We start from the raw sequence: 24,732 nt of genomic DNA on the forward strand, positions 1-24,732 counted from the left end.
TGTATAATAGGTTCTAGGTTCATCCACCTCATCAGAACTGAGTTTTCTTTATGGCTGAGAATATTCCATTGTATATATGTACCACAACTTCTTTATCCATTCGTCTGTCGATGTACATCTAGGTTGCTTCAGTATTCTAGCTATTGTAAATAGTGCTGCAATGAACAATGGGATACATGTGTCTTTTTCAATTTCGGTTTCCTCAGCGTATATGCCTAGGAGTGGGATTGCTGGGTCATTGCCTCATCATTTTTGATTAAATATCAGAGATGGTATATGCAAGAACAGAAGTAATAAAAGTAAATATTATTTACTAAAGGAAACGGACACATCTTCTGTTAGGCCATTAGTGTAAAGGACTGAATCAGTCTGGTAATATTTCAAATGAAGTTGTGTTTTTGGCAGTTATTCATACTACAGTTACCTCTGGTATAATGGAGCCTTTTAAATCATCTGGTGATAAGTTGCTTTTTTGTGTGTTTTGGGTAGAAAATGGTGTTGAAAGATTTTTTTTTTTTCTCTCAGGGTTCCTGTTCAGCCTTCAGCTTTCAGTGGTCTTAATACAAGCACATTACATGGGGGTATCTCTCTCCTTATCTTGCCCAGGTGGTAGAATACTTGTTGCTTGAAGTTAGATTTATGATATTGAATGGGTTCTCTTATGTCAAAGTACTTGCATTAGCTCATATTTTTGTACTTCTTTTTCTTATTTAAGAAAATACTGTAATGATCCAAATGAATTTTTAGACAATTTTTTAAATTTATAGCTACACCATTGTCCTGAATTATCAGACTAATAACCTTGAGAAAGCAAAAATCATGATTTTAGACATGATTATTTTTCTAGAATAAGAGTACTGGCTCATAGTAATGTTTCCTCTGTAGATTTAATTGAATCATATATAATCAATTCAATAACAGTTTATGGAATCTTGAGTTGATGTCAAGACAAGCCATCTCTAGATTCCAGGATCAGTCTTATTCCTCTTTAACCTGAAGTAATATTTGCTTTCTATGATTTTTCTGTGGCTCCTTCATGTTCTTGTTATGTTAAGAAATATGTAACATAATCACATGTTTGAAGTCCTTTTTTTCATAAAGTCTCTTTACCTAATTTGGCCTAAGCTTCCTTCTTTTAATGTGTTTTTTCTTTATAGCCTCCAAATAATTATAATTTACAACATTACTACATTGTTTGATGTATTAGTTCAAGAAAAGTTTTTTCACAACTAATGTGTCAAGTTTTAGGTTTAAACCTTGAGAAACAAGCTTGGATAAAATTTAGCCTCTGCTCCCCAGTCCAGATGCTAAGGCAGACATGTAACAGGTATTTAGCCAGGTGCATGTGATAAAAACAGTAATAGAATAGTTGATAAGCTATGACTAGGGTTGGCTGATAAGCTATGACAAGGGCTGGGGAAGGAGATTCAGGAAGGTTTCAGAGAGTTTCTGGTATTCTTAAAGTCTTAAAAAATGGTAAAGACTTGAACTTGATGCATGATACAGAAAAGAATATTTCCGACAATGTAAATCATGTACAAAGTAGCCTCATGTGTGCATTTTCATAAATTCCCACAATGGTTAAACATGGTGGCAGGTAGTGGCAATAGATGAGGCTGGACAGAAAACTGAGGTCAGGCTGTAAAGATCATACTGGCCCATTGCGGAATTTGGACTTTGTCCTGTAGATCATTAGGATTAATGGAAGGATTTTAGATAGAGGAAACACATGATCCAATTTACAGTTTTAAACGTGCACTTTCACTTGAGTGAGTATAGTGAGTCAGTGCAGCTGTATTGTTTTGACTCTGCAGGCATGATATGTAGGGCTCATGAGCTACACAAGGGTCCTCAAATTGTGAGAGACATGGGAGAGGAGACACCTTAGCTTCATAGTTGGAAAACTGCCAAGTCAAAATAAAAATTATTTTAATTAAATACCTATATGTTAACTTCAGCTCAAATAAACTCTAAAATATTTTCATACAAATTGGAGAAATGTTGTGTCAAATAAGCAGAACTTGTAGAACGCAACAATAAGATGACTTTAGGCTCACCTTCTCCCTTCAAATCTAGTCTGTGGGTGAGTTCTTTCTGTCTCTCTTTAGATAAAAAAGTATCAATATGAGGAAAATCCTATGACTTCTCCAGTCACTCTTTAGGAACTAAAGTTCTTATGGTTGGTCTAGTCCCCCTACAGTTTTTGTTCAATAACTAGAATGCCCAGTTCTATTACTAATACTGTATTTTCATGTATGGTGTTAGAGAATATTCTAATTATATTCTGTTGCATGTAGCTTCCCACTTTTGCAGCACCACTTAATGAAGAGACTGTCTTTCCTCTACTGTATATTCTTGCCTCCTCTGTCGTAGAATAATTGACCATAAGTGTGTGAGTGTATTTCTGGGCTCTCCATCCTGTTCCACTGATCTGTGTGTCTGTTTTTGTACCAGTACCACACTGTCTTGATTATTGTAGCATTGTGATGCAGTCTGAAGTTAGGGCACCTGATTCCTTCATCCCTGTTCTTTCTCAAGAGTGTTTTCACTATTCAGGGTCTTTAATGTTTTTATATAAATTTTAAAATTATTTGCTCTAGTTCTATGAAAAATGCCATTGGTATTTTGATAGTGATTGCTTTGAATCTCTAAACTGCCTTGGTAAGGCAGAGATCATAAAACTCCTAGAAGAAAACATAGAAAGATCACTTTTTGACATAAACTGTAGCATTTTTTGGATCTGTCTTTTAAAACAAAGGAAATAAAAGTAAAGTTAAACAAATGGTTAAAATGTTTTGCACAGTGAAAGAAACTATTGACAAAATGAAAAGGAAGCTATAAAATGGGAGAAACTATATGCAATTGTATAACTGATAATATCCAACATATATGCACAGCTCACACAACTTAACATCAAAATACAAACAACACAATAAAAAATTGGCGAAAGAACTGAATAGAGATTTTATCCAAAGAGGAATTGCAGCTGGTCAAAAGGCACAAGAAAAGATGCTCAACAATGCTAATTATCAGGGAAATGCAACTCAAAACAAGGATGAGATGTCACCTCACACCTGCCAGAATGGTTATCATTGAAAAGAACACACAAATATTGGCGAGGATGTAGAGAAAAGCAAACCCTTGAACGCTGTTGGTGGGAATGTAAACTGGTGTAGTCCCTGTGGAAAACAGTATTGAAGTTCCCCTCAGAGTAAGAGTCGAACTACCATATGACCCCACGATTCCACACCTGAGCGTGTACTTATACAAAAACACTAATTTGAAAAAATACATGCGCCCCAAATTCTTAGCAGCATTATTTACAGTTGCCAAGATATGGAACCAGCATATGTGTCCATCAACAGATGAATAGATAAAGAAGATGGTATATGTATATGTGTGTGTGCACACACATCTGTATTGTGTGTGTGTGTGTATACACGCAATGAAATACTACTCAGCCATAGAAAGAAAGAAAGTTTGTCATTTTCAGCCACTTGGATGGGCCTGCAGGGCATTATGCAAGTGAAATAAATCAAGCAGTGAAAGGCAAATATAATTTGATATCACTTATATGTGTAATCTAAAAAATACAACAAACTAGTGAATATAACAGAAAAGAAGCAAATTCATATAGAGAAGAAAATGACTGGTTACCAGTGGGGAGAGGAAAGCAAGAAGGCGTAATATAGAGGTAGGAGGTTAAGAGGTACAAGCTGTTAGATATAAAATAAGCTACAAGAATATATTGTACAACACAAGGAATCTAGATAATATTTTATAATAACTATTAATAGGGTAAACCGTCAAACCATGTGAATCACTATATATTGTACACCTGTGGGTTTCCCTGGTGGCTCAGCAGTAAAGAATTTGCTTACAAATGCAGGAGATTTGGGTTCAATTCCTGGATTGGGAAGATCCCCTAGAGAAACAAATGGCAACCTGTCTCAGTATTCTTGCCTGGGAAATCACATGGACAGAGGAGCCTAGTATGTTACAGTCTATGGGGTCACAACGAGTTGGACACAACTGAACGACTTGTCATCATTGGGACTTTTCTGGGCTGTTGGCCTGTATAGAAAGAGAGGTTTTATATATTTTACAATTGTTATTTTTAATTCACTTTTTCCACTCACTAACTGCCTCTAGATCTTGCAGAGTTGAAACAGGGTGGGGATTAGTGAAAGGATGGGTGGGGTTGAGGAGAGACTCGTTAGAAATGGAAATGAAAACATTGTTTACAAGTTATGTATTAACAGAAGGCAAGTAAATGGACACCTTGGTCACCTGAATATCAGAGTGGGAGAGAAGGAGACACTTAGAATGACTTCTTGTGCGACGTGCTGTGGTGGTGTCTCTGCTGGACTCTGTGTTTATTCATTCAAGAGGCATTAACTGCCTACTTGATATTTAGATCCATATGAATGAGACACTTCCAAGTCTTGAACAGCTCAAGTCCTTTGGGAAGAGTGGTAAATGCACAGCTAAAATGTTCTGTGATGAGAACTGTAACAATGTGATGCTTTGGGAATTATGGGAACACAATGGTGCATTTCATGCAGCTTGAGTCAAATGGGAAGTGGTGCCTCTAGAGATGTAGACCAACCGGTCTTAGTTTGGGAAATACTGATTGTAATTTCTGTGAGGAAGTTGGAAATGGTGTTGGTTATATATATATTGAGGGCTAAGAAAAGGTTTGATCTCATAGAGGAGTTTAGGAGTTATCGGCATGGAGGTATAAGCAGAAGTGGATGAGATATATCATCTAGTGAGAATATTAACTCTCTAACTCATATACATGAGGTAAAAATTGGAAGTATAGAGAACTAGGGAATATGTGGTAGTGGTGGTGGTTTAGTCTCTAAGCTATGTCCAACTCTTGCAATCCCATGGACTTCAGCCCACCAGGCTCCTCTGTCCATGAAATTCTCCAGGCAAGAATACTGGAGTGGGTTGCCATTTCCTTCTCCAGGAGATCTTCCCAACCCAGGGATCGAACCTGGGTCTCCTGCATCACAGGCAGGTGCTTTACCTACTGTGCCACCAGGGAATTCCTAAGGGATAAAGAAGAGATGGAGAAGGATGCTGAGGAGAATTGGTCAGAGGTGTACGAGGAGAACCCAGAGAGGGAGGCGCCCTGGAGGCCAATGGAGAAGAACTTTTCAGGGTTTAGAAAATTACTGTAAATGCCACAAAGAGCTCAAGTGCTGGTTTTTAGGTCAGAGATACCTGGATGTACCCTAGTTTCTGCTTTGTGAAGAGTTGGACATGACTGAAGCAACTTAGCATGCACACACTACTTACAACCTATGACTTTGGGCAAGTTATCTAACCATTTAGCAGGAAAACTGTGGGTCTTGGTTGCTCCTTATGGTTGATCTGTAGGGCACTGGGTGATGTCTCTTTCTCTTTAGAAGCCATATCCATCTTTTGTGCTGGAAGACTACCAATCCTATGTCCAGAGACACTTCTCCTTCCCAACCTTCTGTGTCTATTCTCAACCTATGCCTCCATGTTATCTGAATCATTTATTAATAATTTCTGACTTCCTTTTTGTTGGAGTCTCTTCTCTCCCAGATCCTCTCTCTAGGTCACCCTCTCCTGAAACTTAAGGCTTCTGGAATGTGGAGCTGTGTACAGATGTTTCCATCCTGTGAGCACTCCACTGTTTCTCAGGCAGTGTCTCTGAGCAGATGTTCTGCGGTGTGCGTCCCATTTCCTCTGCTGTTGTATTTTCTATACAAACACCAGATTGCATGGCTACAGCCTTCTTTCTGGAGAAAACCCAAGTCATGATGGTGATGGGATAGGCTGTGCTTTCAGGCTGTCAGAGACGGGCTATGGTACAAAAGCTTTGCAGCAAGAGTGTGAAGCCAAAAGGCGTAGGGGACGCAGTTGTGTGCTGCGACTTTATCTACTCATGACCTGTTGTCTCTGGTGTGTCTTCCACTGAGCTGCTGTTCTGCCAGAATGTCTCTTCTCTTTACCTCTTTAGCCTTGCCCTGTGTCCCCATATGCTTCTCTTGGTCTTTTTTAATTGTGCCCCCTCAACTGAGCCTTCCCAGCACATGGAGTTCTTTGTCTTCTGACAGCATGTGCGGTTTGGAGGCAGAGTCAGAGAGTACTTTACAATAATAGACTTGAAAAGTCTTGCTGAAAATGGGGAGGAGGCAGGGTTACCTGTGGACAGGCTTGCAGGAGGTCAAATTGTCCCCGTGGGGGTCAATGTTGACATGTTTCAGTGGTCTCCAGACCCCCTCACCATTTTCTCTTGGTTTGTGGACTTGTCTTTGATTGCTTACTGAGAATTTGTAACAAAGGGCCCAGGGATGCAGAAGAAAATTTCCTGACTTTATTATTTATTTGCTTTACTGCACGATTCCATTTTTATAAAGTATAGAAACAAGACAATCTAACCTTTATTGTTGGAAATAAGGATAATGATTGAGGGACTGGGGTGATAAATAGTGACTTGGAAGGCACACCCCAGAGAGCTAGAATGCAAGTCAGGTTCTCCTTCTTGACCTGGGTGCTGATTGCATAAGTGCTTTTAGTTTGTGAAAACTCATTGAGCTGTACTCTGACAGCATGTGTATATTGTGACTCAAGAAAAACTTTGAAAAAATCTATAGCTGGGTATTTTTTAAAAATTGAAATATAGTTAATTCACATTGTTATGTTAGTTTTAGATGTATAGCAACATGATTTAGTTGTATGTGTGTATGTATATATATATGTATATGTATATATGTATATATATATGTATATATATATATTCTTTTTCAGATTCTTTTCCATTATAGCTATTGCAAGATACTGAATATAGCTCCCTGTGCTACACAGTAGGTCCTGGTTGTTTATTTTTTTGTCTACAAAAAAGGAAGTCTACTCTTTAAGCTTACCTCTCGATCTGCTTTTGGGAATTCATGATTTGGAAAAGACTTTTCATTTCCATCTTTGTTCCATTCATGACAAGTAAGCATCTTTAGTCCTTCATGTGATAGAAGAGGTTGCATTCATCTGTCACTGGCCACCTCTCCTTGCTGGAAATAGCCATCTGGTTGAAGCTGCCTATGTTCCTTTCAGAGATGCCTATAGAAGGGTGTCCTCATGCACATTAATTTGAATGTTAAGTAGAGCTCTGGAGAGTGTGATGGAGTCTGGGGAGCTGAAGGAAAGGAGGAGCTAGAGTGACTCACTTACCAACCAGCCTTACCAACTTACCAACCAAGTTTTATCCATATCTAGATGAACCAACCAAGTGATTAAAGGCAGGAGTGGAATTCAGACCTGGCAAGTCTAAATTTTGCCAGTATGGAGTGCATCTTATCATCCAGGCCTCCCTGACTCCACATAGCAGATCATCTGAAAATTTTTATGTGACATTCTCTTTTAAAGGACCCAGCAATACATTCATTTATAAAGTGAAGAGTGTGCTGCAGGGAAGAAAGTTTGACCTTCAGATGCAGACACACCTGAATCACACCGTGGCTTTATCACATCATTTGTTCATCTATTCAGCCATTCGTTTATTCAAAAATATTTATCTAAAGCATTCCCTGTCCCAGGCATAATGCCAAGTATGAGGGAGACAACACTGGTGAATTTTTCTATGGCAATCTAGATAATTTAGTAACTTCTCTCAGCCTCAATTTCTCATCTATAAAATATGAATGATACTACTCTCTTTGCAAGTTGTCATGAAGGTTGAAATAAGGACACAGTTTCTGGCATATATCAATTTTTAAAAAAATCTAGAATTATAATTATGTGAAAAATATCCTATTTTGCACGTTCCATGAGTTTTTTTTTTTTTTTTAAGTGAAGTGTACATATTTACAATGATTTACAATAATGTTGGGTTTCCCTTGTGGTTCAGCTGGTATATAATCCTCCTGCAATGCAGGAGACTTGGGTTTGAGCCCTGGGTTGGGGAGATCCCCTGGAGAAGGGAAAGGTTACTCACTCCATTATTCTGGCCTGGAGAATTCCACTAAATTAAAAGACGCTTACTCCTTGGAAGGAAGGTTATGACCAACCTAGATAGCATATTGAAAAGTAGAGACATTACTTTGCCAACAAAGGTCCGTCTAGTCAAGGCTATGGTTTTTCCAGTGGTCATGTATGGATGTGAGAGTTGGACTGTGAAGAAGGCTGAGCGCCAAAGAATTGATGCTTTTGAACTGTGGTATTGGAGAAGACTCTTGAGAGTCCCTTGGACTGCAAGGAGATCCAACCAGTCCATTCTGAAGGAGATCAGCCCTGGGATTCCTTTGGAAGGAATGCTACTAAAGCTGAAACTCCAGTACTTTGGCCACCTCATGCGAAGAGTTGACTCATTGGAAAAGACACTGATGCTGGGAGGGATTGGGGGCAGGAGGAGAAGGGGATGACAGAGGATGAGATGGATAGATGGCATCACCGACTCGATGGATGTGAGTTTGAGTGAACTCCGGGAGTTGGTGATGGACAGGGAGGCCTGGCGTGCAAAGAGTTCATGGGGTCGCAAAGAGTTGGACACGACTGAGCGACTGAACTGAACTGAACTGAATGACATTAGAACACAAGTTAACAGTTGGATTTTTGTCCCAATACCCAGGTCTATGTGCACAGTGATGGGTTTGAGTTGCTTTTATACCTGCACCAAAACACTGTCAAAGTTGTGGCTATATATTTAGTTTGGGACTTTGATTTTGGAGTTGGTTTCAAATAAATTCTGGGGGAAAAAAAAAAAAAACCTTTATAGCTTGGAGGCCTAGGGAAAAAATAAGTGGAACAAAGTCTAAAATATGATCAGTCAATCCGTAAGTCTCTACTCAATGCCTGTTGTGGGTACTTGCTACTTTGCTAGGAGATGTGCAGTCAGAAGGGACATTTGAATTTAAACTTGAAAGTATTATAGTTGTTTACCAAGTAAAAAAGGAGTCTAAAGGAAAACAAGGCACAGAGAACTATGTGACCAATCTAGAAGGATCATAGAACCTGGGGAGTGGGTTTGAGTGTGGGGGAGCTCTGAGCCGGGGGGAGGCTGGAGAGATAATCAGGAGATAGGCTGAGGAGGGAATCCCCCACCATGTTGTAAAGTTGCTGCAAATGCAGCCAAGAGAATGAGTGTTTGATTAAGCAAATCTTATAAAACACATCAGCTCATTCTCCCCCAGATAGTCTATGAATTTTCTCACTGAGCCAAGGCAAGTGCTGTTCTATTATTATGCAGAGGGGATTAAGGTTTCTTTCCTTAAGACTGAGCTCCTTAACCCAGCATGCTGATGTGCTAAGGTTTATAAAGACACACTCCTGCGTGGGTGAGTCATGTCTAATGTGTTCCACCCATTAATTTGCTGTAATGATAAACCCTATGGATTATGTTTTTTCCTGAAGTGGTTGCTGTCTTCTTAGTGTGTTCAGCATTTATGGAGTTATTATCAAATGATCACAGAATCATATAAACTGAAGTTGAAAAAGAACTTGATCTCTAAGAATACAATATAGATAGTCAGCATTGAGATGGGAGCCCCAAAAGAGAGGAGGTGGGTGTAGGGGTCAAATAATGAGTTAGGAGAGAGGGTTGTTAAAATGGAGCTTGATGACAAGGACAAGGAATGATAGGAAATCCAAAAGCTGTAAGACCAGAACTCTGGATTTGATTTTGGAAGCATTGGAAATAGACTAAATTATAAATGCTCATTCTTGCTGCAGTGCAGAGACTTCTTTGATGGGGGTCATCTGGAGAGTGAAAGTCAGACACCAGGCAAAGACAGGCATTAAACTACGGGGCTCAAAGGTCCTCAGCTTGCCTAAGACTGCAGAAATACCAAAGAAACCTGTTTCAAGGAAAGTCAGAGGTTGTCGGCTTCAGCATTTGGAGGCAGGCTGAAAGCAGGGAGCAGAGAAAAGTGGAATCTGGGAAGACTCTTGGGCTAGTTGACCGGCAGAACCCAGCAGGGAATGGCACTGCTCAAGGATTTCTTGTTGTTAATCATTTTTCTCATTTTCCCTCGTTGTTAACCCTGGGACCATACTAATCAACTCCTCGTTTCCCTGCCCGTGGCTTACATGGTTCCTTGGTTATTACATCTGAGTTTAATCATTGTCCAAACTGAGCTCCATGTCTTCCTTGCAATTTCGCTCCTGATTCTGTTAGTGTTTCGCCAGGAAATGTAGCTGTGTAGAGAAATGGAGAGAATTTATTCAGAGAGAGGGGTGTCAAAAAGGGGCAGCACAGTCCAGGACAGGGAGATGGGGCTCTGACAGAAAGCATAGAAGATTTTTTTTTCCCCTGATCCCCAGTGATGAAAAAATTCAGAAAAATAGAGAGAAACCAGAGCCACCATGATTTACTGCATTTCCTCTTATTCTCATTGCACGAAGACGAAGTGGAGATGTTCACTGGGAAGTAGGAAAGTGATCACATCAAAAGCATATAAATGCAGTCAACTTGACATTGAAGTAGGAATTGTCTGGAAGTCATGTTTGGCCTCCGCTCCCATCTCTCTCTGCTCAGCCTCCTTTGCTCCAGGAGCCCCTCATGCTTCAGAAACAGAGTGTTAGAGGAGGCAGAAGTAAGTCAATCATGGCTTCTTCAATTACTAGGAACTGTCAGTGCTGGCCAACATCAATTGATGCTGTAAGACATTAGAGAGATTATTTATCTCTCTACTCTCTAAGGTCTAATTTGTAGATGGCAAAGATTAAAATCAGCTCCTTACAGACCAGCCCTCAAAATCTTAAGGGAATTTATGAATAAATATGTGTATGTATACATATTTTTCCACAGAAAATGCTGTCAGATATCGGATACCCTGAGGAATATCCCCCTCTAGAGAATGGGGTATTTTCCAACCATAAACCAACATCCCATTATTTTTTCCATCTTTAAAACAAATAAACATGTAAACCTTGACCCCCACTTTCCACATCAACAGCCTTTTAAAGTAAATCTCAAAAGACTTGTCTGTGATATACACTACCCCCAATTTTTCTCTTCCTGTTCTTCCTTGAGCCCACGTTCATCAATCCAATGCAAATGATCTTGAGAAGCTCAAGAAGAACCTCTGTTTAATAAATCCAACAATTACTTCCTAGTCCTCAGCCTGCTGAACTTAAACAACATCTACAGTTATTTACCTCTTCCTCCTGGATTCTGAATAATTCCTTTCTTAAACTGGCTTCCACTTAAAGCACATCCTCCCAGTTTTTCTCCAGTCTCACAAGCTGCTCCTTTTTAGTCTTTACTATTGGTTCTTATCTCTGCCTACTTCTTTTTTTCTTAATATTTATTTATTGGCTGTATCAGATCTTAGCTGTGGCATGCAGGATTTTCATTGTAGCATGCAGGCTCCAGAGTAAGTGACTCAGTATTTGTGGCCCATGGCCTTGTTTGTGTCGAGACATGTGGGATCTTAGATCTCTGACCAGGGATCGAACCTGCGTCCTTGCATTGGAAGGCGAATTCTTAACCACTGGACCACCAGGGAAGTCCCTCTCCCTGCCTTCTTAACATTAGAATGTTGCAGGGTTTGGCAGTCTTTCGCTTAATTTCTTCATGATCTTATTCAACTCCATTTTTTCACACACCAAGTACAAAATGTGACTTCCAAATTTATACTCCAAGCACAGACCTTCTCCCTGAGTTCCACACTTGTATATGTAAATATCCATCTGACTACTCAATATTTCCACTTGGATGTCTAATAGAAATCTCAATATGTTCAAGACTAAGCTTGTGATCTTTTCTTCCTCTCTGTTAGTGCTGGGACTGTTTTTCCTATGGCTTAGGCCATCAGAGCTTGCTGTCATCCTTGACTCATTCCTGTTTCATAGTCTTCATCTATCCATTAGCAAACCCTATGGACTCTACTTCTGAAATAGGTGCAGGACTGGTTTACTTCTTACCCATGCCACTGCTGCCATTCTGGTCAAGCCATTAGCTTGAATCTGGATAATTGTAGTGCAGTTAATTCTTTGAACAGCAGAGAATAGCTAGGTCTACGTGCAATAGAGATAAAAGAGATTAGAGTCCAAAAGTTAATTTAGTTTTTGAGTTAGGGGTCTGAGGATGAGGTGAAAAGTTCAGGATGCTCTCAGTGGGTGTGCTGTAGACACAGAGGATTGTACTAGTTATTTTGATCCCTCTGCCCACCTGCCCGTCCAGGTTCATTCTCCACTGTTTGTGTCCTGCTCTGCACTCCAGAAGCCTGACTTCTATGCTTTGCATCTTGTAGGCTCTCTTGCCCATGGTTCTGTTTGGGTTCCAGCAATGGGAAACATGGGCAGGATCTCAAAGTGAAGAGAGGAAAGACAGAGTCTTTTCTGCACTCCCTGCCCCCACTACACATCTGGTGGTGACTTTGCTCCATCCACAGCACCTGTCAAATTGTCTTTACTGCATGGTTTCAGCTCTCCCTGGGTTTAAGAAACACTGTTTCTTCTCCTTGCTCCTTCAGGATCATGAGCTTTCTTCTGTTCCCCACCCCTGGGTATCTCAGCATTCATTATAATCATTAGGTTTCAATATTCTTTTGTCTTCAAAACTTTAGGTATCTTATATTTTAGACATAGCATAAAAAATATGTTAGAGATCAGCAGATTCTTGTCCCTTGATGAGTAACACATATTTTCCTGCATATTTGCTAAAATTTTGGTGTTTTTTTTTTTTTTTAACTGACAATTTAATGTAATTTCGAACAGGTTACTAGATGTGGTTCCTTCATCTATTTTTGCCATGTTCCCAAAACTGCCCAAACCTCTTTAAATAATCCCTATAAAAATGCCCTTTTTAGGTAAACCTATAATAGCTCAGTTGGTAAAGAATCTGCCTGCAATGCAGGAGACTGTGGTTCTATTCCTGGGTCAGAAAGATTCACTGGAGAAGGGATAGGCTACCCATTCCATATTCTTGGGCTGCCCTTGTGGCTCAGCTGGTAAAGAATCCTCCTGCAATGTGGGAAACCTGGGTTTGATCCCTGGGTTGAAAAGATCCCCTGGAGAAGGGAAAGGCTACCCACTCCAGTATTCTGGCCTGGAGAATTCCATGGACTACATATAGATCTCAAAGAGTCAGACGTGACTAAGTGACTTTCACTTTTCACTTTTCTTAGTAAAAAGATAGGTTTTTCAGGTAAATCTTTTTTGAAAATGTCCTTTATTTCCTTCAGGGACCCTTCCTCACATAAATATAATTATTCTTTTGTTATTAAAATAAATATTAAATTAATTGCACATTATGAAAATAAATTTATGGAACACATTGTTCACAGAAATTTAGGAACTACAAAGTCTTGAAGGAAGAAAAGTGTTCATCCTTAATCCTAGTGCTACTAAATAATTGCTGGAACATTTTGGTGAGATGTAAAGTAAAAAAATTAAAAGATATTTTTATTGGATTATACTTGATTTACAGTGTTGTGTTAGTTTCTGGTGTACAGTAAAGTGAATCCGTTATGTATATACATATATCCATTCTCTTATTTGAATAATTTTAGTCTCCTTGTGATATTTTAAAACACTAGTATTTCTTATATAAAAAGAAAAATTTGGAATGTAGAAAATACAAAGGACAACAAAATCAAAAGTTCTATTACTTAAAGACAAGCTTGGAAATTTTTTGTGTGTTTTCTTAAAAATCTTTCTTTCTTTGGAGTTTAATATAGCTCCTACTTTACACTATGTGGTGATTTTAAAGCATGGTGAATACAGATTAGTTATAATTCATAGAACAAAGGGGAAATGAAGAGAACCCTGGTATAATATTGATTGCTGGTTAGTTTTTATTGCTCTGTCATAATATTAAAAAATTACTTTAGCTATTAAACAGGAGTTTAAATTATAAAAATCAGTTATTTAATTATCTTGATATTAAAACTGCTTCTCTGACTTTGTAGTTGGAAGATTTTGCAGATGGAAGAGAAAGACTTGTAATTATCTTGGTAGTAGATGAAAAACCTAAGTACCATAACCATTGTTAGTGGTCTTTGTCATCATTAGAAAGAGTATGTCTCCAGAAAATTACCTGGTTCTTGGAAAAGAAAGAAATCTGCTGAGGAGCAGCTCCATGAAGCAAAGCAGGTTCAGCTTTGTACATGGGATACAAAATCTAGATACGTAAATAAACTGATTCTGAAATGGAGGTCCAACTAAGCAACAAAAAGTGGGCATTTTGAAAACTATTATAACCTTTCTAGTTTTGGAGCTTCCCTTGTGGCTCAGCTGGTAAAGAACCTGACTGCAAGGGATTAGGCCCACCAGTGCTGTATATTTGAATCTCTCAAATATTTGCCTCTCTCGATTGCTTTAAGACATGAAAGACAATTTAGCATGTAATCATTAGGTTTCAATATTTTTTCCTGAAAACTTGAGGTATTTTATATTTTTGACATAGCATAAAAAATGTTAAAGATCAACAGATTTCTCTCCCTTTGTAACATACATTTTCCTATGTATTTGTTTAAATATTTAGTAATTTTTTTTTTTTTTAACTAACAGTTTAAGATAATTACCAGCAGGTTACTAGATGTGGCTCTTTTCTTTCATTGATTTTTACCAAGAATTTAGTCTGAGCTCTGTTAATCAATATACATCATCAGTATCAACTCAAGACTTTAAAAAAAATCACCTTAATTATGACTTCATTATAATACATTCTTTTTTAAGTTAGAATACATATTTTGTTATAGTGAATCTGTATTTCTACCAATTCCTTCATTATTTTCCATCTCCTTTCTATTCTTCTGCTCATTGTCAGGGAAATTCTCAGGTTCTAAATGTCTGATTTGATTTTTCACAAAATCAGTCCTGCTTTTTACTGCCTTCTGGGTGGATTTCAATTCTGCTTTTCTATTTTGAATTTATTTCCTTTCTTTGCCTTCACTTACATTTTATCTTTTAATTTTGGTCTATGTTGTTCATATTTTTAGCTCCTATTTCTTATAATATTTTCAAGGAAATAGTTATTCTGCCTAACTTTGATTTTTAGAATAGATTTATTCAGTATTCCCCTTTTTTATCTTTCATATTGAATTCTGTACTCCTCATTGAATATTGATTTTTAGTATCTTCTCCCTTGGTTTCTTGATCACTTTTAATAAAAACTTTTCTTTTTTCTTTAAAAAATACATTTAGTGTTTTCAAAGAACCAATTTTAATGTTACTAAAACTCTCTATATTTATCTTCCATTTTCACTAATTCTATTATTTCTTTTCTAAGTTATTTGAGCTTATTGTAATATGTTAATCTTCTTTCTTTTTTTTTTTTATTCTTCCAATTTTATTTTATTTTTAAACTTTACATAATTGTATTAGTTTTGCCAAATATCAAAATGAATCCGCCACAGGTATACATGTGTTCCCCATCCCGAACCCTCCTCCCTCCTCCCTCCCCATACCATCCCTCTGGGCCGTCCCAGTGCACCAGCCCCAAGCATCCAGCATCATGCATCGAACCTGGACTGGCAACTCGTTTCCTACATGATATTTTACATGTTTCATTGCCATTCTCCCACATCTTCCCACCCTCTCCCTCTCCCACAGAGTCCATAAGACTGTTCTATACTTCAGTGTCTCTTTTGCTGTCTCGTACACCGGGTTATTGTTACCATCTTTCTAAATTCCATATATATGCGTTAGTATACTGTATTTATGTTTTTCCTTCTGGCTTACTTCACTCTGTATAATAGGCTCCAGTTTCATCCACCTCATTAGAACTGATTCAAATGTATTCTTTTTAATGGCTGAGTAATACTCCATTGTGTATATGTACCACAGCTTTCTTATCCATTCATCTGCTGATGGACATCTAGGTTGCTTCCACGTCTTGACTATTATAAACAGTGCTGCGATGAACATTGGGGTACACGTGTCTCTTTCCCTTCTGGTTTCCTCAGTGTGTATGCCCAGCAGTGGGGTTGCTGGATCATAAGGCAGTTCTATTTCCAGTTTTTTAAGGAATCTCCACACTGTTCTCCATAGTGGCTGTACTAGTTTGCATTCCCACCAACAGTGTAAGAGGGTTCCCTTTTCTCCACACCCTCTCCAGCATTTATTATTTGTAGACTTTTGGATCGCAGCCATTCTGACTGGTGTGAAATGGTACCTCATAGTGGTTTTGATTTGCATTTCTCTGATAATGAGTGATGTTGAGCATCTTTTCATGTGTTTGTTAGCCATCTGTATGTCTTTTTTGGAGAAATGTCTATTTAGTTCTTTGGCCCATTTTTTGATTGGGTCGTTTATTTTTCTGGAGTTGAGCTGTAGGAGTTGCTTGTATATTTTTGAGATTAGTTGTTTGTCCGTTGCTTCATTTGCTATTATTTTCTCCCATTCTGAAGGCTGTCTTTTCACCTTGCTAATAGTTTCCTTTGATGTGCAGAAGCTTTTAAGGTTAATTAGGTCCCATTTGTTTATTTTTGCTTTTATTTCCGATATTCTGGGAGGTGGGTCATAGAGGATCCTGCTGTGATGTATGTCGGAGAGTGTTTTGCCTATGTTCTCCTCTAGGAGTTTTATAGTTTCTGGTCTTACGTTTAGATCTTTAATCCATTTTGAGTTTATTTTTGTGTATGGTGTTAGAAAGTGGTCCAGTTTCATTCTTTTACAAGTGGTTGACCAGATTTCCCAGCACCACTTGTTAAAGAGATTGTCTTTAATCCATTGTATATTCTTGCCTCCTTTGTCGAAGATAAGGTGTCCATATGTGCGTGGATTTATCTCTGGGCTTTCTATTTTATTCCATTGATCAATATTTCTGTCTTTGTGCCAGTACCATACTGTCTTGATAACTGTGGCTTTGTAGTAGAGCCTGAAGTCAGGTAAGTTGATTCCTCCAGTTCCATTCTTCTTTCTCAAGATCGCTTTGGCTATTCGAGGTTTTTTGTATTTCCATACAAATTGTGAAATTATTTGTTCTAGCTCTGTGAAGAATACTGTTGGTAGCTTGATAGGGATTGCGTTGAATCTATAAATTGCTTTGGGTAGTATACTCATTTTCACTATATTGATTCTTCCAATCCATGAACATGGTATATTTCTCCATCTATTAGTGTCCTCTTTGATTTCTTTCACCAGTGTTTTATAGTTTTCTATATATAGGTCTTTAGTTTCTTTAGGTAGATATATTCCTAAGTATTTTATTCTTTCGGTTGCAATGGTGAATGGAATTGTTTCCTTAATTTCTCTTTCTGTTTTCTCATTATTAGTGTATAGGAATGCAAGGGATTTCTGTGTGTTGATTTTATATCCTGCAACTTTACTGTAGTCATTGATTATTTCTAGTAATTTTCTGCTCAAACTCTTCCAGAAAATTGCAGAGGAAGGTAAACTTCCAAACTCATTCTATGAGGCCACCATCACCCTAATACCAAAACCTGACAAAGATCCCACAAAAAAAGAAAACTACAGGCCAATATCTCTGATGAACATAGATGCAAAAATCCTTAACAAAATTCTAGCAACCAGAATCCAACAACACATTAAAAAGATCATACACCATGACCAAGTGGGCTTTATCCCAGGGATGCAAGGATTCTTCAATATCCGCAAATCAATCAATGTAATACACCACATTAACAAATTGAAAAATAAAAACCATATGATTATCTCAATAGATGCAGAGAAAGCCTTTGACAAAATTCAACATCCATTTATGATAAAAACTCTCCAGAAAGCAGGAATAGAAGGAACATACCTCAACATAATAAAAGCTATATATGACAAACCCACTGCAAACATTATCCTCAATGGTGAAAAATTGAAAGCATTTCCTCTAAAGTCAGGAACAAGACAAGGGTGCCCACTTTCACCATTACTAATCTTCTTTCTTGAGATGAATATTTAGACTATTCATTTTCAGCCTTTCCTCTTATCTTATTACCAAATTCAGACTTAAATCGAAGAAAATAGGGAAAACCACTAGACCATTCAGGTATGACCTAGATCAAATCCCTTATGATTATACAGTGAAAGTGAGAAATAGATTTAAGGGCCCAGATCTGATAGATAGAGTGCCTGATGGACTATGGAATGAGGTTCGTGACATTGTACAGGAGACAGGGATCAAGACCATCCCCATGGAAAAGAAATACACAAAAGCAAGATGGCTGTCCAGGGAGGCCTTACAAATAGCTGTGAAAAGAAGAGAAGTGAAAAGCAAAGGAGAAAAGGAAAGATATAACCATCTGAATGCAGAGTTCCAAAGAATAGCAAGAAGAGATAAGAAAGCCTTCCTCAGCGATTAATGCAAAGAAATGGACGAAAATAACAGAAGGGGAAAGACTAGAGATCTCTTCAAGAAAATTAGAGATACCAAGGGAATATTTCATGCAAAGATGGGCTCGATAAAGGACAGAAATGGTATGGACCTAACAGAAGCAGAAGAAATTAAGAGGTGGAAAGAATACACAGAAGAACTGTACAAAAAGATCTTCACAACCCAGATAATCACGATGGTGTGATCACTGACCTAGAGCCAGACACTCTGGAATGTGAAGTCAAGTGGGCCTTAGAAAGCATCACTATAAACAAAGCTAGTGGAGGTGATGGAATTCCAGTTGAGCTCTTTCAAATCCTGAAACATGATGCTGTGAAAGTGCTGCACTCAATATGCCAGCAAATTTGGAGAACTCAGCAGTGGCCACAGGACTGGAAAAGGTCAGTTTTCATTCCAATCCCAAAGAAAGGCAATGCCAAAGAATGTTCAGCTACTGCACAATCGCACTCATCTCACATGCTAGTAAAGTAATGCTCAAAATTCTCTAAGCCAGGTTCAGCAATACGTGAACAGTGAACTTCCTGATGTTCAAGCTGGTTTTAGAAAAGGCAGAGGAACCAGAGATCAAATTGTCAACATCCGCTGGATCATGGAAAAAGCAAGAGAGTTCCAGAAAAACATCTATTTCTGCTTTATTGACTATGTCAAAGCCTTTGACTGTGTGGATCACAATAAACTGTGGAAAATTCTTCAAGAGATGGGAATACTAGACCACCTGACCTGCCTCTTGAGAAATCTGTATGCAGGTCAGGAAGCAACAGTTAGAACTGGACATGGAACAGCAGACTGGTTCCAAATAGGAAAAGGAGTACATCAAGGCTGTATATTGTCACCCTGCTTATTTAACTTCTATGCAGAGTACATTATGAGAAACGCTGGACTGGAAGAAACACAAGCTGGAATCAAGATTGCTGGGAGAAATATCAATAACCTCAGATATGCAGATGATACCACCCTTATGGCAGAAAGTGAAGAGGAACTAAAAAGCCTCTTGATGATAGTGAAGGAGGAGAGTGAAAAAGTTGGCTTAAAGCTCAACATTCAGAAAACGAAGATCATGGCATCTGGTCCCATCACTTTATGGGAAATAGATGGGGAAACAGTGGAAACAGTGTCAGACTTTATTTTTCTGGGCTCCAAAATCACTGCAGATGGTGACTGCAGCCATGAAATTAAAAGATGCTTACTCCTTGGAAGGAAAGTTATGACCAACCTAGATAGCATATTCAAAAGTAGAGACATTACTTTGCCTACAAAGGTCCGTCTAGCCAAGGCTATGGTTTCTCCAGTGGTCATGTATGGATGTGAGAGTTGGACTGTGAAGAAAGCTGAGCACCGAAGAATTGATGCTTTTGAACTGTGGTGTTGGAGAAGACTCTTGAGAGTCCCTTGGACTGCAAGGAGATCCAACCAGTCCATTCTGAAGGAGATCAGCCCTGGGATTTCTTTGGAAGGAATGATGCTAAAGCTGAAACTCCAGTACTTTGGCCACCTCATGCGAAGTGTTGACTCATTGGAAAAGACTCTGACTCTGGAAGGGATTGGGGGCAGGAGGAGAAGGGGATGACAGAGGATGAGATGGCTGGATGGCATCACTGACTCGATGGATGTGAGTCTCAGTGAACTCCAGGAGTTGGTGATGGACAGGGAGGCCTGTCGTGCTGCGATTCATGTGGTCACAAAGAGTCAGACACGACTGAGCGACTTAACTGAACGAAACTGAATGTAAGGATATACACTTCCCTCTAAACACTGTGCTAGCTTTTTCTTTTACGTTTAACAAGTAGTTTCTTTCTTTCAATTTTTGACTTCTCATATCTACTTTTCGTTATAATTCTTTTAATGCATGCTACCCCAAGTGTATTTTGCAGATATGCTGATATCAAATCCTCACTTCAGTAAATTGTCATCAGATCTGTATGTGTCAATTTATTCAATGATTATTTATTGAGGTTTACTGTGTCCAAGGTATTCTTTCAGGTGTGAGGATATCATTAATGTATAAACCAGAGAAACTCTTAATATATTCAATTATATTAGCTTATATTCTAAAATGGGGAGAGAAGTAGTCAATGCAATTTGTAATTTGTAAAAGTAAAAGGTGGGAAATATATGTAAATTAAGAAGCAGGATAAGGAGATTGGTTTCTGCTGTGTATGTATATTCGAGAGTTGTGTGGGAGGTGTGTGTATGTGTTGAATGTGTTGTGGTGTGGAGTTTTAAATAGAGTGATCAGAGAAAGCCATCCCAAGAAGGTGAGATTAGGAGAAAAGGGATTCTTCTCTGGGGGAGAAATTCTTGTCAAAGGGAACACCCAGTGCAAAATTTCTGAGGCAATATGGTGCCTGACTTATCTTCAGAGGCTGAGGTGCCTATGAAAGAGTGACTGAGGGCTGGGCAGGCAGAAGAGCAGATGAGAGAGGATAGTTTAATGCTTAGATAACAGCCAGGGAAACAAGGATCTTGATGCATATGTATCTGATCTTCATGGAAGAATTGTTTATCCAAAGAACATTTTATTCTTCAGAAATTGTTTACAGAAATGACTTTATTTTGATCTCTAGGAATAATTAGGTGACTCCAAAAGCATAGGATCTTTTAGGTCCTTGACCTTGGTGGCTCAGTGGTAAAGAATCTGCCTGCCAATGCAGGAGACAGATTCAATCCCTGGGTCAGGAAGATCTCCTGGAGAAGGAAATGGCAACTCACTCCAGTATTCTTGCCTGGGAAATCCCATGGACAGATGAACTTGGCAGGCTACTGTCAGAGTGGGACATGACTTAGCAACTAAACAATGACAACACTTTTACAACTATGGTTTAATCAGAAGAAACTCAGATTTTGCTCTCTTTTCACCTGCTCTTTATACAGGAGTCATCCATTCATTTAGTCAACTAGCAGTTATTTTCTTCAAGATTATTTGTATAAATGTTCTTGTGCTGACCTTTAGATTTAGACAAATCGACATGTAGCCATCCCATCTGGTCATTTCAGCTTTGAAATTTGAAGAACTTCAGTAGTCATCACCATAACAACAGATCATTATCCAAATTCTACTTGAATGGTCCCAATTCTTATTTTTAGCTGAATTCATTACTGGATTACTTTAATTTTTGCCAGTTTTATCTTATAATCCATCAGCTATTTGAAAAAAAATTCCATGTTCCCCTTGAGTCATAGCTTCTAGCCCTTGTAATCTCACTCTTCATATACTGTTCCTCACACATTTCTTGTGCCTGCTGTTTTAGACTTTTTGCCATTAGGTCACCCTCTTTTAGACAAGGACAGGGGAATTCTTATATTTCTATGTAATAAAAGTTGCTGGCCTTGAATTTGAATTTTCAGTTCCCTTCTCATAAGTAAAGTTCTAACAGTAGTTATAGACAGAAATGTGATGAAAGCAAATCAATTAGATGCCAGTGCTGATGGCCATGTTATGTATTTTGGCACATTATGGAAAGAGTTTCTTTTCCTCACAGAAAAGTTCTATAATAGATCTTCCTTCAGCCCTAGTGAAATTGATTAATTACTCCAACTTAATTGATCGTATGCAGTTTCTCAACCTGTTCAACATCCTAGAAACCAAACTCAGTCAGGAACCAACATTTTTGCATTTGGTTCAATCTGTGTTTATTCCTGGTGACAAAGCAAGTGCCTAGTGTGTTGCAAAGCAAAGAGGCTAGGTATTCTGCCTCGATTAGCATCCTGTTTGTGATATGAATGAAGTTAAGATGAACCTGAGGAGGCATAACTTTTCCTGTTCTATTTTTGCCCTGGTGATGAATATCACTTTCCCTGAGTATCATGCGAATCTGTTCTGTTTTGGAAAGACCATTGATTTATTGAAAAGTTAAGTTGGCAGAAGCTCTCAACCTATAGACAACACATCTGTCCAGTCATCCACACCTCTCCCCAGCAAAATTTCATTTTATATTCTGATACTACAAGGAGGTATTTCTTCCCTGGAATATCTTTTTAAATCTTTTGAAAGCCCATCTTTCATTCAAGGTTCAGGTAAAAATTATTTCAATGTGAAATTTGAAATAATTCAAATTACTAGCCCTTACCCAGAGTAGTATATTCTTTCTTGAGGTGCCAAGACCTGTCCCTAGAACCTCACCTGTATCATGTGAGCATGTCACATGTGGAGCATGTACTTTGCTGGTGTCACAGTTATGTGCCTTTATATATAATCAGGTTTCCATTCGCAATTCCAACTCCATTCTGAAGCTTTGAGCAGACATCTCTTTTCCTTTCTTTTTCCTTTTTTTTCTTGACCATTGGAAATCTTAACACTCTTTCTCTGGTAGAATATATCATCATGTATGTCACAACAAGAGGTGCTGCTTCTGACTACAGAGGCCAAAATATATAGAAAACAGTCCTTTCCTGCTCCTAACATTGGGACATGGACACATGATGTGAATTCCTGATTGCATGATCCTACCTATATCCTTAAGTTGGAGCATTAGTATTTGTCACTAGGGGCTGTTGAGATTGGTTCTAGCCATAGTGATGATAGGAGCCACCAAATGGTGGGACCATTGCTCTAGTTTGGTAGTGGCCTCTGAAGCCCATTGGTGATATCAGTAGCGTCCCGTCTAGATTGTCCCTATACTGTGCTTTTGCCTCTGGTTCTGGTTCCTGCCCATTTCCTAAGGCTGGCTCTTCATCTACATGTTCAGATTGCCTCGTATTCTAATAAGCCATCACTTCTGTTGTCGTTAACCAAGAGCCCTGACTGGTAGATGAAGGATGTTTGTTTTATTCTGATTTTATTACCTGGTGCCTAATAAACGTTTATTGAATGATTGAGATCATACTGGCTGTGATGCCTGTGGGAACCAGAGGGGAATCAGCGGCCAAATTATTTCATTGACTAAACTGTCATGTTGCATTTTAGAGTGTGAGATGCTGGACCCCACTTTGGAATAGTCTTTCTCCTTCTACCCTCCTTTCATCTCTCAATATAGGAGATGGCTCAGATGGTAAAGAATCTGCCTGCGATTCAGGAGACACAAGAGATGTGGGTTCAATCTCTGGGTCAGCAAGATCCCCTGGAGAAGGGAATAACAACCGACTCCAGTATTCTTGCCTGGAGAATCCCATGGACAGAGGAGCCTGACTGGCTACAGTCCATGGGGTCGCACAGAGTCAGACATGAATGAGCTACTAACACATAGGTAAGCAAATATAGGCTCTCAGGGTAGATACTTAGCTGACTGTGGGTTAGTTGGTTGCTTTTTTTTAATGTTTTTGGGGTTGCTGTGTTCAGTTGCACTAAAAATCTCAAGCCTGAGAAATTTCCCTGACATGGAGTCATTAAAGGGTTTGCAATAAAGGAGGAGACTTACTGAGCAGACTGCTCAGTCCTCCTGCTGCATAGCCTGTAGTTTGGAATTGCAAGTACCAGGGACCCAGGCACAGAGGAGAGAGAGCTGCCTGAGGTGGTTTATCCTTATTATAATTCTGCTGGGTCCTGATCTTGCCAAGGAATTTTGCAGAGATGAGAGTGTTTCAAACTCTGTAAACAGAACTTCAGGGGCCAGGAGCCCTGTTTTTCCCATCAGCCCCTCAATGCACAGATGAGTCCGAATCTGGAAGGTGGTCTAAAGTTTCCTGGTGCTTCCACTGCTCTGTCACCTCTGACCTGGGGTCCCTGGGTGCTGGCAGAACCATGTATGTCTGTGTGTGGGGCTGCGACTGAGAGTGTCAGTCCCTCTGGGGACACTCACCCTGTGACAGCAGTGACGAGTTTCCTAATGGGCCTGTGATGCAATGGCTGCAGCCCTACCTGGAGGCTTGGCTTCTGCCCAGTGCCGCTGGCCTTGTCCACGGCCTCGGGGGAGCCCACTCCTGGTTTGTGCTACTTCTCTGATTCCAGAAATCTGTGTGTTTCTACCATGGGGAGTGAGATAAGTGTGTTTATCAACCACAGGCTTGGAATGAGAGTCTTCTCATGGGAATGCATCAATCCCTTCTCAGGGATGACCGTTTGGGTAGCGTCTCTTGTCAATGATGTTTTGCTTTCCCTGATTGCACAACAAAATAAGAGCTTCATAATTAAGCGTGTGGTAAACAGTGGGGCGATGGCTCTTGGATCCCCAGTCCTCTCCTACCTGCATTTTGCTGCAAGGAGTGGGGGCAGTGGCTTGGGGGAAGATGAGATAGATTGGGAATTCTTTCCAAAGTCCTGGTTACCTTTCTCCAAAAGGACACACGATGACTTTGGTATGACCTTTGACCTCCCCATTCTAAGTTCCTTCCCAGGAACTTGCCATACTTCGTTCAGTTTAGACCAAATCCTTTTAAGTGGAAAAGCCAACTGAAGCCTCTCGTGTTTATATACCCCAGGGTGCAGCGGTGCTTAAGCACACAGCTTGCATTCCAGAGTTGGAACAAAGAAGCATTTGTTCTCTTTTCTGAGTGGCTATGAAACATTTTCAAGAGCATTTTGCGACAGAATT

At 39.1% G+C, this 24,732-nt stretch overlaps 1 long non-coding RNA gene and 1 other non-coding gene across 2 annotated transcripts in view; one reads left to right on the plus strand and one right to left on the minus strand.

Annotated features, from left to right (window-relative positions):
- LOC133257376 (uncharacterized) overlaps positions 1-24,732 on the plus strand; it is a 151,583-nt gene that overhangs the window by 7,672 nt on the left and 119,179 nt on the right. The window lies entirely within an intron of this gene.
- On the minus strand, positions 4,982-5,053 carry TRNAH-GUG (transfer RNA histidin (anticodon GUG)). Its single transcript has one exon. It is a non-coding gene; the product is annotated as a tRNA-His (tRNA).

Source organism: Bos javanicus, chromosome 11, assembly GCF_032452875.1.
Source record: "Bos javanicus breed banteng chromosome 11, ARS-OSU_banteng_1.0, whole genome shotgun sequence".
NCBI classification, from domain to species: Eukaryota; Metazoa; Chordata; class Mammalia; order Artiodactyla; family Bovidae; genus Bos; species Bos javanicus.